General features: G+C 47.4%; 1 protein-coding gene across 3 annotated transcripts in view; it reads right to left on the reverse strand.

The window, feature by feature from the left end:
* Window positions 1-13,256, reverse strand: part of plagl2 (pleiomorphic adenoma gene-like 2) — a 61,510-nt gene that overhangs the window by 19,132 nt on the left and 29,122 nt on the right. The window lies entirely within an intron of this gene.

Below are 13,256 nucleotides of genomic sequence, written 5' to 3' on the forward strand. Positions count from 1 at the left end.
CCTGTACCTGCCTTCTCTCCATACCCCCTGATCCCTTTAGCCACAAGGGCCACTCAGCAGGGCCGGTTCAGAGCCGCTATAGCTCTGGGAATGAAGCTGTTTCTGAGTCTGGAGGTTCGGGCGTAGAAGGCCTTGTAACGTCTGCCGGAGGGAAGTAGTTCGAACAGACCGTTACAGGGGTGTGAGGAGTCTTTATGGATGCTGACGGCCTTCCTGAGGCACCGTGTGTGGTGGATGCCCTCCAAGGCTGGTAGCTGTGTCCCAATGATCCTCTGCGCTCTGTGGACGACGCGCTGAAGATCAGCCTGGTTAATGATCATTTCAACAGATACTCGAGATTATCTTGAGTTTCCTTCTCAAAAACCTCAAACCATCCATTCTCGTCGCCTTGCCTCGCTGCATGGCGTTACGGTTTATCCACGACACTGTGGCCAATACACGAGCACGAGATGCTGGATTGTGTGTCGTGCAGTCACCACCACCAATAAGACGAGGAACTGTTCCAGACACAGATTATAACAGCCTGACAGAGGCGAGATGTCCCCTCTCCGACACTGAAAATATATTAAAATAAGTTTTCAACGGATCACTTCCGAATAACCACATTGAATTGTGTGACAAAAAAACTTAAAAGAATTGCCAGAGTCTGAGCACAAAAACATCAGGGTTTAGTTTTGCGAGTTTTAGAACAGTTAAGCCTCTGTCCCACTGTACGAGGTAATTCAAGAGTTCTCCCGAGCTTCCACCCCCCCCCCCGATTCAAACTTGGAGAATGGCCGTAGTGGGTCCGTAGGAGTTCGTGGACGTCTCGTAGCGGCTCGTACGAGTAATAAGTAACAATTATTTTTTCATCACGAGTATTGCTTTACGTCACGAGTTTACCAGATGACCCGAGGACCTACCGTTAGCGTTACGAGCCGCTACGAGACATCTACAAACTTCTACGGACCCGCTACGGACATTCTCCGAGTTCGAATAAGGGGAAAACATGGGAGAACTCTTGAATTACCTCGTACAGTGGGACAGGGGCTTTAGCGCGATTGCCGGCACGTTCAGAATATTTTGGCCTCATTTGTTTAAGATGTTGTATTACTTCCCCGATTCTTGTTCTAAATCCAAGAGAGTACAACAGGTTTGTGGGCAAATTGGCTTGCTAACTGTAAACATTGTCCCTCAGTGTGTGTAGGATAGTGTACTGTGCAGGGAATCGCTGGTTGGCACGAGACCACCCTGTACGCAATACTCCAGGTGTGTTCTCACCAAGACCCTGTACAACTGCAGTAGAACCTCCCTTCTTCCTAACTCTACTCCTTTTGCAATGAAAGCATGTTGCCTGGTTACATCTCTCCCGATTCCCGAGGCCCCCCCCCCCGCCCGCCCGGCTGAAACTCGGAGACTGTCCGTAGTGGGTCCGTAGGAGTTAGTGGACGTCTCGTAGCGGCTCGTACGAGTAAAAAGTAACAATTATTTTTTCATCACGAGTATTGCTTTACGTCACGAGTTTACCAGATGACCCGAGGACCTACTGTTAGCGTTACGAGCCGCTACGAGACATTACAAACTTCTACGTTCTCCGAGTTCGAATAAGGGGCTTTCCATGGGAGAACTCTTGATGGAGCCACAAAGGACAGTAACTGATGGGAGTAGAATGTCACATTTCGGAATATTTTGTCCACTCCGTTTCAATCATGGTTTACTTCCCCGATTCTCTCCCTTCAAAGACCCATTCTCTCTGTGCCTTGGGTTGCTACCTGTAACCCATTGTCCCCGTGTGTGTGTAGGATAGTGTTACTGTGCGGGGATCGCTGGTTGGCACGGACCCGGTGGGCCGAAGGGCCTGTTTCCGTGCTGCATCTCTAATCTAAACTATCGATCAATATTCTTCAAGTTCTACAGGTGTGCGGGAGACAGCATGTTGCCTGGTTGCATCTCGGCCTCGATACATGAGACACAAACGGCCTTCGATTTTGTTGGCTGCTTTCCCGACATAGTGTAGATGGAGGACAAAGCTCGTAATGATGGGGAGTAGAAGAGAAGGTTCACCAGACTGATCAAGGGATGTCCGCCATCAATCATGGTTGAAGAAAGACTCCCTTCAGACCCCATTCTTTATACCCTCCCCCCTTTAGGAGATCGACAGGGGTATCTTATCAAAATCTACCAAATCTTTTAAATAATATCCACTGACTTGATGCTCCACATTGTTCCTGTGGGGAAGTCCACAACAAGGGGTCACAGCTTAAGGACTAAGGGGGAAATTCCTCCTCATCTCCCGAGATAGAGATAGAAACATAGAAAATACACAGAGAGTGGTGAGTCTCTGGAAGCCCTTCGAGCCTGCACCGGGTATTCAGGCCAGATCATGGCTGATCACCCAAAATCAGTGTTAGAAAATATTTTTTGTGGCTCATATCCCATGATGCCGTTAGCCCTAAGAGCTAAATCTAACTCTCTCTTGAAAATATCCAGTGAATTAGCTTCCACTGCCTTCTGTGGCAGAGAATTCCACTGATTCACAACTCTATGGGTGAAAACATTTTCCCTCATCTCAGTCCCAATGGCCTACCCTTTATTCTTAAACTGTGACTCCCCCAACCCTGGTTCTGGACTCCCCCAACATCGGGAACATTTTTCCTGCATCTACCCTGTCCAATCCTTTAAGAATTGTATATGTTTCTATAAGATCCCCTCTCATTCTTCTAAATTCCAGTGAATACAAGCCCAGTCGCTCCATTCTTTCATCATATGTCAATCCCGCCATCCGGGGAATTAACCTGGTGAACCTACGCTACTCCCTCGATAGTAAGAATGTCCTTCCTCAAATTGGGAGACCAAAACTGCACACAATACTCCAGGTGCGTGCAGTCTCACCAGGGCCCTGTGCAACTGCAGTAGGACCTGCTTGCTCCAATTCTCATAAATAGTGGCAGTGTGGGGTGCGAGATGGGCTGGGCTGCAGACAGTGAGAGTAATGTCTTCCCGTGTGACATCCTGATTCTCCACACCAATAAAGTGATCAACAGCCAAAGAACCTGGTGGAGTTTCTAGGAAATCAGTTTGTGAATGAAAGGCTGGGCCGGCTCCAAGTCTGGCCATGATTCAGCACGGAAGCATATCATAAACACACTTCCACATTGCCGTGACACATTCTCACCATGCCTCAGCGCACCACTTGCTTATAGACAACTCACACTCTCATAAAGCAACCATTTACTCAACTGATTGTTGCATTTTACCAGAGATCCCGGCTATGGGCACTGTCTGTACGGAGTTTGTACGTTCTCCCCGTGACCTTTCTCCGAGACCTTCGGTTTCCTCCCACACTCCAAAGACGTACAGGTTTGTCGGTCAATTGGCTTGGTGCAAGTGTGAAATTGTCCCGAGTGTGTGTCGGACAGTGCGGGGATCGCTGGCCGGCGCGGACTCGCTGGGCCGAAGGGCCTGTTTGCACACTGTATCTCTCATCTCTAAACTAAACTAAAAATAAAATAGTTGTAGTTTATATATAGAAACACCATGGAAACCGCCCACACTGACCATCGATCACCCGTTCACACCTAGTTCTATGTTATTCCACTTACTCATCCACTCCCGACACACTAGGGGGGCAATTTACAGGGGGCCGAGTAATCTACAAACCCGCACATGTTTAGGATGTGGGAGGAAACTGGAGCATTCGGAGGAAGAGTGAGATTGTCATGTGTCCCAGATGGAACAATGAAATTCTTACTTGCTGCAGCACAACAGAATATGTAAACATAAAAACTAATAACAAAAACTCAGGAAACAACCCAAACAATAACAGTAATTATAATAATAATCTCTTGCAGTTCAGAGCTTATGAGGTTGTTGTGTTTAATAGCCTGACGGCTGTGGGGAAGAAGCTGTTCCTGAACCTGGACGTTACAGTTCTCAGGCTCCTGAACCTTTTTCCCCCCAATGGCAGTGGTGAGATGAGTGTGTGGCCAGGATGGTGTGGGTCTTTGATGATGCCGGCTGCCTTTTTGAGGCAGCGACTGCGATAGATCCCTTCGATGGTGGGGAGGTCAGAGCCGGTGACGGACTGGGCAGTGGTCGCAACTTTGTGCAGTTACAAGGATCCCACGTGGTTACAAGGAGAACGGGCAAACTCCACAAAGTCAGCACTCAAGGTCAGGATCAAACAAGGTCTTGAAGACAGACAGATCAGTATGATCATTGCCACATACCAGTACAACCCCTGATAAGTATAGAAACAGCCCATTGAATGCAACTGCAAGCCACCAGGGTTTTGACAGACCACAAATTAACGCAAGAAGATTTGTTGATGTTTTAATCAAAAGTGAACACTGGAGCCAATTGTAAAAAGGAGACCGATTTTATTTTTTTAATTGCGTTCCATAATAGCCCGAGAGTCACTCAACATTTTAGAAGATCCTGACCCAAAACGGCGTATGTTCATTCCCCCACAGATGCTGCCTGATCTGTACAGAAGGGGAAGAAGCTGTTCCCGAGTGTGGTGGTGCACGCTTTCTAGTTCCGCGCCCGCCTTCTGCCGGGTGGGAGGGGGGGGGGGGGGGGGGGGGGGGGGGGGGGGGGGAGGAATGACCGGGGTAGGACAAGTCTTTGGCCACTTTCCCCCCCCCCAGTACAGTCGACTTTGCCCAACGTGAAGAACACTGTAATGCTGCACTCTTGATCTTGGGCTCCCATCAGTTTTCCTCAATCTCCACCACAGAACAGAAACGGGCCCTTTGACCCAACACTGGCCAAGATGCTAGCTAGATAGTCCCAGTTAGTTCAGTGATACAGTGTCGCAAACAGGCCTTTCGGCAGAGTTGTCACCGACCAGTGATCACTGCACACTAACATTTGGAGCATTTCATACAAATTTAGTGATCGATTGAAAACAGGCTGAAGAGAGGTACAAAAAGCTGGAGTAACTCAGTGGGACCGGCAGCATCTCTGGAGAGAAGGAATGGGTGATGTTTCGGGTCGAGATCCTTTGGGCCATCGATCACCTGTTCACACTAGTTCTATGTTATCCCACTTTCTCATCTACTCCCTACACATTTAAACTTGAAACCCGTACGTCTTTGAGTGACACTCATCAATAATAGGCTGACTCACAATGGAATGTGAATATTTAACATTGTGTTAAATATCACTGTCTAAAGGAGGCATTAACACAGTGGAGGAAGGAACTGCAGATGCTGGCTTCTACTGAAGATAACCGCAAAGTGCTGGAGTAACTCAGCGACTCTGGCAACATCTCTGAACATGGGGGAACATGGATAGGTGACGTTTCAGGTGAGAACCTTTCCTCAGATTGATATTACCAACTCTATGAGCACGACACACAAGACATTATGCACTGCACAGGGTACACATAATCACGAGAGGAATAGATCGGGTAGACGCACAGAGTCTCTTGCCCAGAGTTGGGGAATCGAGAACCAGAGGACATGGGTTTAAGGTGCTTAAGAGGGAACTGCAGATGCTGGAGAATCGAAGGTTACACAAAACAGCTGGAGAAACTCAGCGGGTGCAGTATCGGTGAGACCAAGCGGAGGTTGGGCGATCGTTTCACCGAACACCTCCGCTCGGTCCGCAATAACCAAGCTGACCTCCCGGTGGCTCAGCACTTCAACTCCCCCTCCCACTCCGTCTCCGACCTCTTTGTCCTGGGTCTCCTCCATGGCCACAGCGAGCAGCACCGTAAATTGGAGGAACAGCACCTCATATTCCGTTTGGGGAGTCTGCACCCCGGGGGCATGAACATCGAATTCTCCCAATTTTGTTAGTCCTTGCTGTCTCCTCCCCTTCCTCAGCCCCCCTGCTGTCTCCTCCCATCCCCCAGCCTTCTGGCTACTCCTGCTTTTCCCTTTCTTGTCCCGACCCACCCCCACCCCCGATCAGTCTGAAGAAGGGTTTCGGCCCGAAACGTTGCCTATTTCCTTCGCTCCATAGATGCTGCTGCACCCGCTGAGTTTCTCCAGCTGTTTTGTGTAACCTTGGGTTTAAGGTGCGGGTGTGGGGGGGGGGGGGGGGGGGGGGGGGGGGGGGGGGGGGGGGGGGGGTGGGGGGGGGGGAGGGAGATTTAATAGGAATCTGAGGGGTAACTGTTTCACGTAAAGGGTTGTGGGTTTATGGAACGAGTTGCCGGAGGAGGTAGTTGAGACAGGGACAACTGCAACGTTTAAGAAACATTTAGACAGGTACATGGATAGGACAGGTTTAGAGGGATATGGGCCAAACGCAGGCAGGTGGGACTAGAGTAGATGGGACTAGAGTAGTTGGTCGGTGCTGGCAAGGTGGGCCGAAGGGCCTGTTTCCATACTGTATCACCCTATGATTAGCTGAAGCAGGGGAAGGTTGTCTGTGCACTATTAGTATGCTGCATTCACTTGAACTTCTACATGTGCACAGTAGAGAGCATACTGACTGGTCGCATCGTGGCTTGGTTCGACAACTTGAGCGTCCAGGAGAGGAAAAGAATGCAGAAAGTTGTGACCACTGCCCAGTCCATCATCGGCTCTGACCTCCCCTCCATCGAAGGGATCTATCGAAGTCGCTGCCTCAAAGTAGCAGCCTGTGCTATAGGGCGACAGATAGCACAATGGGCTAAGAGTTCGGCTGGCGACCTGAAGGTAGCCGGTTCAAATCCCGCTTGGAGTGCATACTGTCGTTGTGTCCTTGGGCAAGACACTTCACCCACCTTTGCCTGTAATGGAATGGCGGCAGGCGCGGGCACACCGCGACGCCCTGTGTCTCCCTTTCAAGGGAGATGCTAAAAATGCATTTCGTTGTCTCTGTACTGTACACTGACAATGACAATAAATTGAATCATTTCATTTCATTTTTTTCATTTCAAAAAGACAGCCGGCATCATCAGAGACCCACACCATCCTGGCCACACACTCATCTCTCCACTGCCATCGGGAAGAAGGTACAGGAGCCTGAGAACTGTAACGTCCAGGTTTAGGAACAGCTTCTTCCCCACAGCCATCAGGCTATTAAACACGACAACCTCATAAGCTCTGAACTATAATAGACTATTATTATTATTACACTATTATTGTTTGTTCTTTTTTTCCAAGTTTTTGTTATATTATTTAATAGGATTACATATTCTGTTATAGGCGATAGGTGCAGGATTAGACCATTCGGCATTTCGAGCCATTCAATGTGATCATGGCTGATCATCCCCAATCAGTACCCCGTTCCTGCCTTCTCCCCATATCCCCTGACTCCGCTATCTTTAAGAGCCCTATCTAGCTCTCACTTGAAAGTATCCAGAGAACCCGCCTCCACCGCCCTCTGAGGCAGAGAATTCCACAGACTCACAACTCCCTGTGTGAAAAAGTGTTTCCTCGTCTCCGTTCTAAATGGCTTACCCCTTATTCTTAAACTGTGGCCCCTGGTTCTGGACTCCCCCAACATCAGGAACATGTTTCCTGCCTCTAGCCTGTCCAAACCCTTAATAATCTTATATGGTTTCAATAAGTGCTGCAGCAAGTAAGAATTTAATTGTTCTATCATATGACAATAAAACACTTTTGACCTCTTGTTTAAATACTAATGCCATGCGTACAACATATGCTGCAACAGGTCTCCGTGAGGAAAGTAGGTTACTGGATAAAAAATTAAAAAAAAACTCTTCTAGGTTTCTGAAAGTAAAGATAAAACAGGAGCAAACTCATGTTATTCGCCGTGCCAGCGTTTACATTAGACTGTTTATGAATGAACTGATTCATGTCGGAACTATCAGGATGATTCTGACGCATCCTAGATTATGATTCGAGAGGAAATCCAACGTCATTCATCCTCTCGTTACAAACTGGGAAATGGAAACTCTGACTTTGGGGAGCGGCCAACATGCCAGCCAGCATGGTGAACGGACTTTTTACAAGCGAGAGGATGTGCAGATGCTCAGACCATCAATCGAGGAAGAGATGGGGGGGGGGGGGGGGGGGGGCGACTCTTTCTTTTGCAGAACCCCTCGATCTCCCCCCTCCCACACACACACCAGGTATTAAACTCCCGAATGAATCAGCAAAATGCTTCCTGCAACGAGGTTCAAAAGTGACTCATCACACACTGGCAAGTGGTTTGCAGATTCAGGAAGGAAATGTCAGTATATTTTACTGGACTTAATAAAAAAAACAAACGCGATGAATCCTTTTACATCGTTTGACTTTAATTTGGAGGCAACGTATAGAGCTCTCCCCGAGACCCATTTCCTGCAGATTGCAGAGGGACCAAGTATCCAACCACCGAGTCTACCATCAGTGTAGATCTCTCCTTCAACACAGCACTCCAAGCAGATGGCAATAACAAAAGTGGTGTCGTACACACTCTGTAAGACTCGGTGACAAACTGAAGCAGTTGTACAGGGCCCTATAGAATCATAGAATCATAGAAAGTAGGTGCGAGAGTAGACCACCAGGTCCGTCGAGCCCGCACCGCCATTCGCTCATGGCTGAACACTAAACAGACACACTTACCCACAAACAGTAGACACAAGACACAGAACACAAGACACTACCCTCCCCTTTTTTACCGCTATCACCCCTTGAGTGATCTCCTGGGGGAGGCAAATGGGACAGGAGTATTGTGTGCAGTTTTGGTCCCCTAATTTGAGGAAGGACATTCTTGTATTGAAGTCAGCGTAGGTTTACAAGGTTAATTCCAATGTCGGGACTGTCATGTGCTGAGAGAATGGAGCGGCTGGGCTTGTACACTCTGGAGTTTAGAAGGATGAGAGGATACCTCATTGAAACATATAAGATTGTTAAGGGCTTGTACACGCTAGAGGCTGGAAACATGTTCCCGATATTGGGGGAGCCCAGAACCAGGGGACCACAGTTTAAGAATAAGGAGTACGCAATTTAGAACGGAGATGAGGAAACACTTTTTCTCACAGAGAGTGGTGAGTCTGTGGAATTCTCTGCCTCAGAGGATGGTGGAGGCGGGTTCTCTGGATCCTTTCAAGAGAGAGCTGGATAGGGCTCTTAAAAATAACAGAGTCAGGGGATATGGGGAGAAGGCAGGAACGGGGTACTGATTATGAATGATCAGCCATGATCACATTGAATGGCAGTGCTGGCTCGAAGGGCTGAATGGCCTACTCCTGCACCTATTGTCTATTGAAAGGTCACCATGCGCTATTAGTAAGCTGCATTTACTTCCCTCCCGTTTAAATGCTGGAGATGCTGACAGTCATCAACAATGGATCAGCTGGGCATTTGGGTGGGCAAGGACAAGTAGGGCAGAAGGGCCATTTGCGTGCTGGATGAATCTTTGACTGTGTCGGGCGGGGAAGAGAGTTAAAGTCAACATGAGCAGCGCAGGGGAACGCAGGGATTGAAATGTCAAGGACCGTTGTCAAAAATAGATGCGGAGTCATTTGGACAGACACCCAGTTTCATACTTTGATGTTTGCCACACGCTGAAAGATGAAGCCCAACACAATCCAAGATTCAGAAATATATTTAACAGCAGGAGATTTATAACGGCCAACATCAAACCAAGGAGGGGATCAGTCAGAGAGAGGGGGGGATTTCTCACCAAATATCGATACAGGAATAGATTTAGGATGCAGGGATCCATGGTTGAACCGTCCCAAACTAAACAAACGTGACAGCTTACAAATAGACAATAGGTGCAGGAGTAGGCCATTTGGCCCTTCGAGCCAGCACCACCATTCAATGTGATCATGGCTGATCATCCCCAATCAGTACCCCGTTCCTGCCTTCTCCCCATATCCCCCGACTCCCCATATCCCCCCTCTTCCTTCTAAACTCCAGAGAGTACAAATCAACTATATCAATATTATCATATTCTCCCTTCGTGATATGATCATGGCTGATCATCTAACTCAGTATCCTGCACCTGCCTTCTCTCCATACCCCCTGATCCCCTGATCCCTTTAGCCACAAGGGCCACATCTAACTCCCTCTTAAATATAGCCAATGAACTGGCCTCAACTACCCTCTGTGGCAGAGAATTCCACAGATTCACCACTGGAAATCTATGGAGCGAAGGAAATAGGCAACGTTGCGGGCCGAAACACATAGGAATGTTGCCTAGGTTTCCACAAATAAGTTACAGAGATAGGTTGAATAAGTTGGGTCTTTATTCTCTGGAGCGCAGAAGGTTAAGGGGGGACTTGATAGAGGTCTTTAAAATGATGAGAGGGATAGACAGAGTTGATGTGGACAAGCTTTTCCCTTTGAGAATAGGGAAGATTCAAACAAGAGGGCATGACTTCAGAATTAAGGGACAGAAGTTTAGGGGTAGCATGAGGGGGAACCTCTTTACTCAGAGAGTGGTAGCGGTGTGGAATGAGCTTCCAGTGGAAGTGGTGGAGGCAGGTTCGTTGGCATCAATTAAAAATAAAACTGGATAGGCTATGGATGAGAAGGGAATAGGAGGGTTTCGGTACGAAACCAGGCAAAGGAGACTAAGGGAAAAAAAAAAGTTTCGGCATCGAAGGGCCAAAGGGTTTCGGTGCTGTAACGTTATATGGTTATATGGAAATATAACCTTCGCTCCATTGATGCTGCTGCACCCGCTGAGTTTCTCCAGCACTTTTGTCCACCTTCGATTTTCCAGCATCTGCAGCTCCTTCTTAAACAAAAAGCTTTTCTCTGCTCCTCGGGTACACGTGACAATAAACTAAACTAACAGGTTGGGGTGGGATTGATGCAATTAATATAAAAGCAGGGAATGCCATTCCCGAGTGGTAAAACAGTGGGTGGCCTGGCACCCGTGGTACAAGACCTTCACTTGACATGATGGTGGCAATGGCTTTTCGAATTAGTATGCACTCGGCAAGAACAAATAATCACTTGCGCTGTTGATTGGGGTGCAGGAGACTGCAGAAGGGGAAGCTGTGATCACTGCTACCACACTCACCAAAAAAACATCATCCGCTGAGATCGACACAGAGAAATCTGATGATGGGCAACCATTCCTTTGCAACCCCTGACTTTAAAGAACTAGATGATACATCAAAACTAAGAATAATCCTTGGCGAAGGAAATACGGCACATCTTGGTGCACAATACGTAACAGCATGCCATAACCCGAGAGAACGGTGAATGACCAACATGTACATATGTACACACACACACTAATTGACATTAACTAACGCTAAGAAATTAATATTGAATTGCTAAACTTGCTATCCTGTTGTACTGCTTACAGCTGCAAGAACGTGTAGCATCAATAAAGGGTTATAGGCCTATTTCGAGTTCATGTACAGGGACATATCTATCCATGCACTGTATACTTGTATTTATACCGATGCATTTTAAATATGTATGTCATGTTTTATACTTTGGCAATATGACAATGTAGTTTTATCATGCCAATTAAGTTTTTTAATTGAAAAATTGAATTAACCATATAACCATATAACAATTACAGCACGGAAACAGGCCATCTCGACCCTTCTAGTCCGTGCCAAACACATATTCTCCCCTAGTCCCATACACCTGCGCTCAGACCATAACCCTCCATTCCTTTCCCGTCCATATAACTATCCAATTTATTTTTAAATGATAAAAACGAACCTGCCTCCACCACCTTCACTGGAAGCTCATTCCACACAGCCACCACTCTCCGAGTAAAGAAGTTCCCCCTCATGTTACCCCTAAACTTCAGTCCCTTAATTCTCAAGTCATGTCCCCTTGTTTGAATCTTCCCTACTCTCAGTGGGAAAAGCTTATCCACGTCAACTCTGACTATCCCTCTCATCATTTTAAAGACCTCTATCAAGTCCCCCCTTAACCTTCTGCGCTCCAAAGAATAAAGCCCTAACTTGTTCAACCTTTCTCTGTAACTTAGTTGCTGAAACCCAGGCAACATTCTAGTAAATTGATATGAAAACTAAAGTGGACGAACAATTCACTTTATAAAGCTTCAAACTCAGATGGCGGTCACTACTTAATCAATCCGTCTGCCCTCATGTCTGAAGAAGGGTCTCGACCCGAAACGTCACCCATTCCTTCTCTCCAGAGATGCAGCCTGCCCCGCTGAGTTACTCCAGCATTTTGTGTCTATCTTCGGTTTAAACCAGCGTCCGTATCTTCTGCAGTTCCTTCCTACGGATGCCATCTAGAAAAACACCCCTTACCTGTATCCACAGGGGTCCCGACCCAAAACGTCACCGATGCATGTTCTCCAGAGTTGCTGCCTGACCCGCTGAGTTACTCCAGCGCTTTGTGTCTGTCTTTGGTATAAACCATGCACTTCCATCTTCTGCCTCGAGGATTACCTTTCAGTCATTTGTTCCATATCTCTCGTTTCCCTCTCCCCCGACTCTCCGTCTGAAGAAGGGTCTCAGCCAAAAACATCCACCTATTCCTTCTCTCCAGAGATGCGCCCGACTCTCCAGGTTTTCAACAGAGAGTTAGATTTAGCTCTGAGGGCGAAAGGAATCAAGGGATACGGGGCACTGATTGAGGATGATCAGCCATGACCATATTGAATGGCAGTACTGGCTCGAAGGGCCGAATGGCCTACTCCTGCACCTATCGTTCTATGTTTCCTGCAGCATGTTGTGTCTATAAAGCAACATCTGCAGTTCCTTCACATTTTAACTGTAGTTCGTTGTTCCAACATCTTGATAACAACATTTTTCTTCTATTAATATTCTAAACAAAACTGTCTGGAAAATGATCAGTGTTTACATCAGAACGCAGGGAAGATGATGTTGATGTTGATGTTCTGGTCAGCGATTCTCCTGGAGAAGTCCGTGTGGTGGCAGAGGAAGTCGAATGATGAATGTATTTTTTTTTTAATCTGTTCTAATATTTGAAGATTAGTCACTTGTGTTTAAACGTGACTGGCAAGATGGAGAGTTCTTGTTTTGCAGCCATGAAATAAATAAGCCGTGCGCTCGCAACTCATGCAGGAAGTGGGCGATTAAAGCAAGCGCCTATTGCTTGGAGGCAATTAGATGCATCAGCAGCAAGTGACTAATTCACTGGGGAAACGACAGCCCAGCCAAACAGATTCCCACTAACCACAGAGAATGAGGAGGAAAAACAAAAAACCGTGATGATGCGTTTAGAACCGTTTGCGGCATCTTTCAGCACAATGCCACCATCACTGGTCCTGCCACTGATATTTCAACGAGGCAAGCGTGCTGATAAATCTGGCAGGCACTGCGGCGTGCCACAGAGTCAGAGCGATACAGCGAGGAAACAGGCCCTTCGGCCCAACTTGCCCACACTGGCCAACCTGTCCCAGCTACACTAGTCCCACCC

This window comes from Leucoraja erinacea, chromosome 21, assembly GCF_028641065.1.
Source record: "Leucoraja erinacea ecotype New England chromosome 21, Leri_hhj_1, whole genome shotgun sequence".
NCBI lineage: Eukaryota > Metazoa > Chordata > Chondrichthyes > Rajiformes > Rajidae > Leucoraja > Leucoraja erinaceus.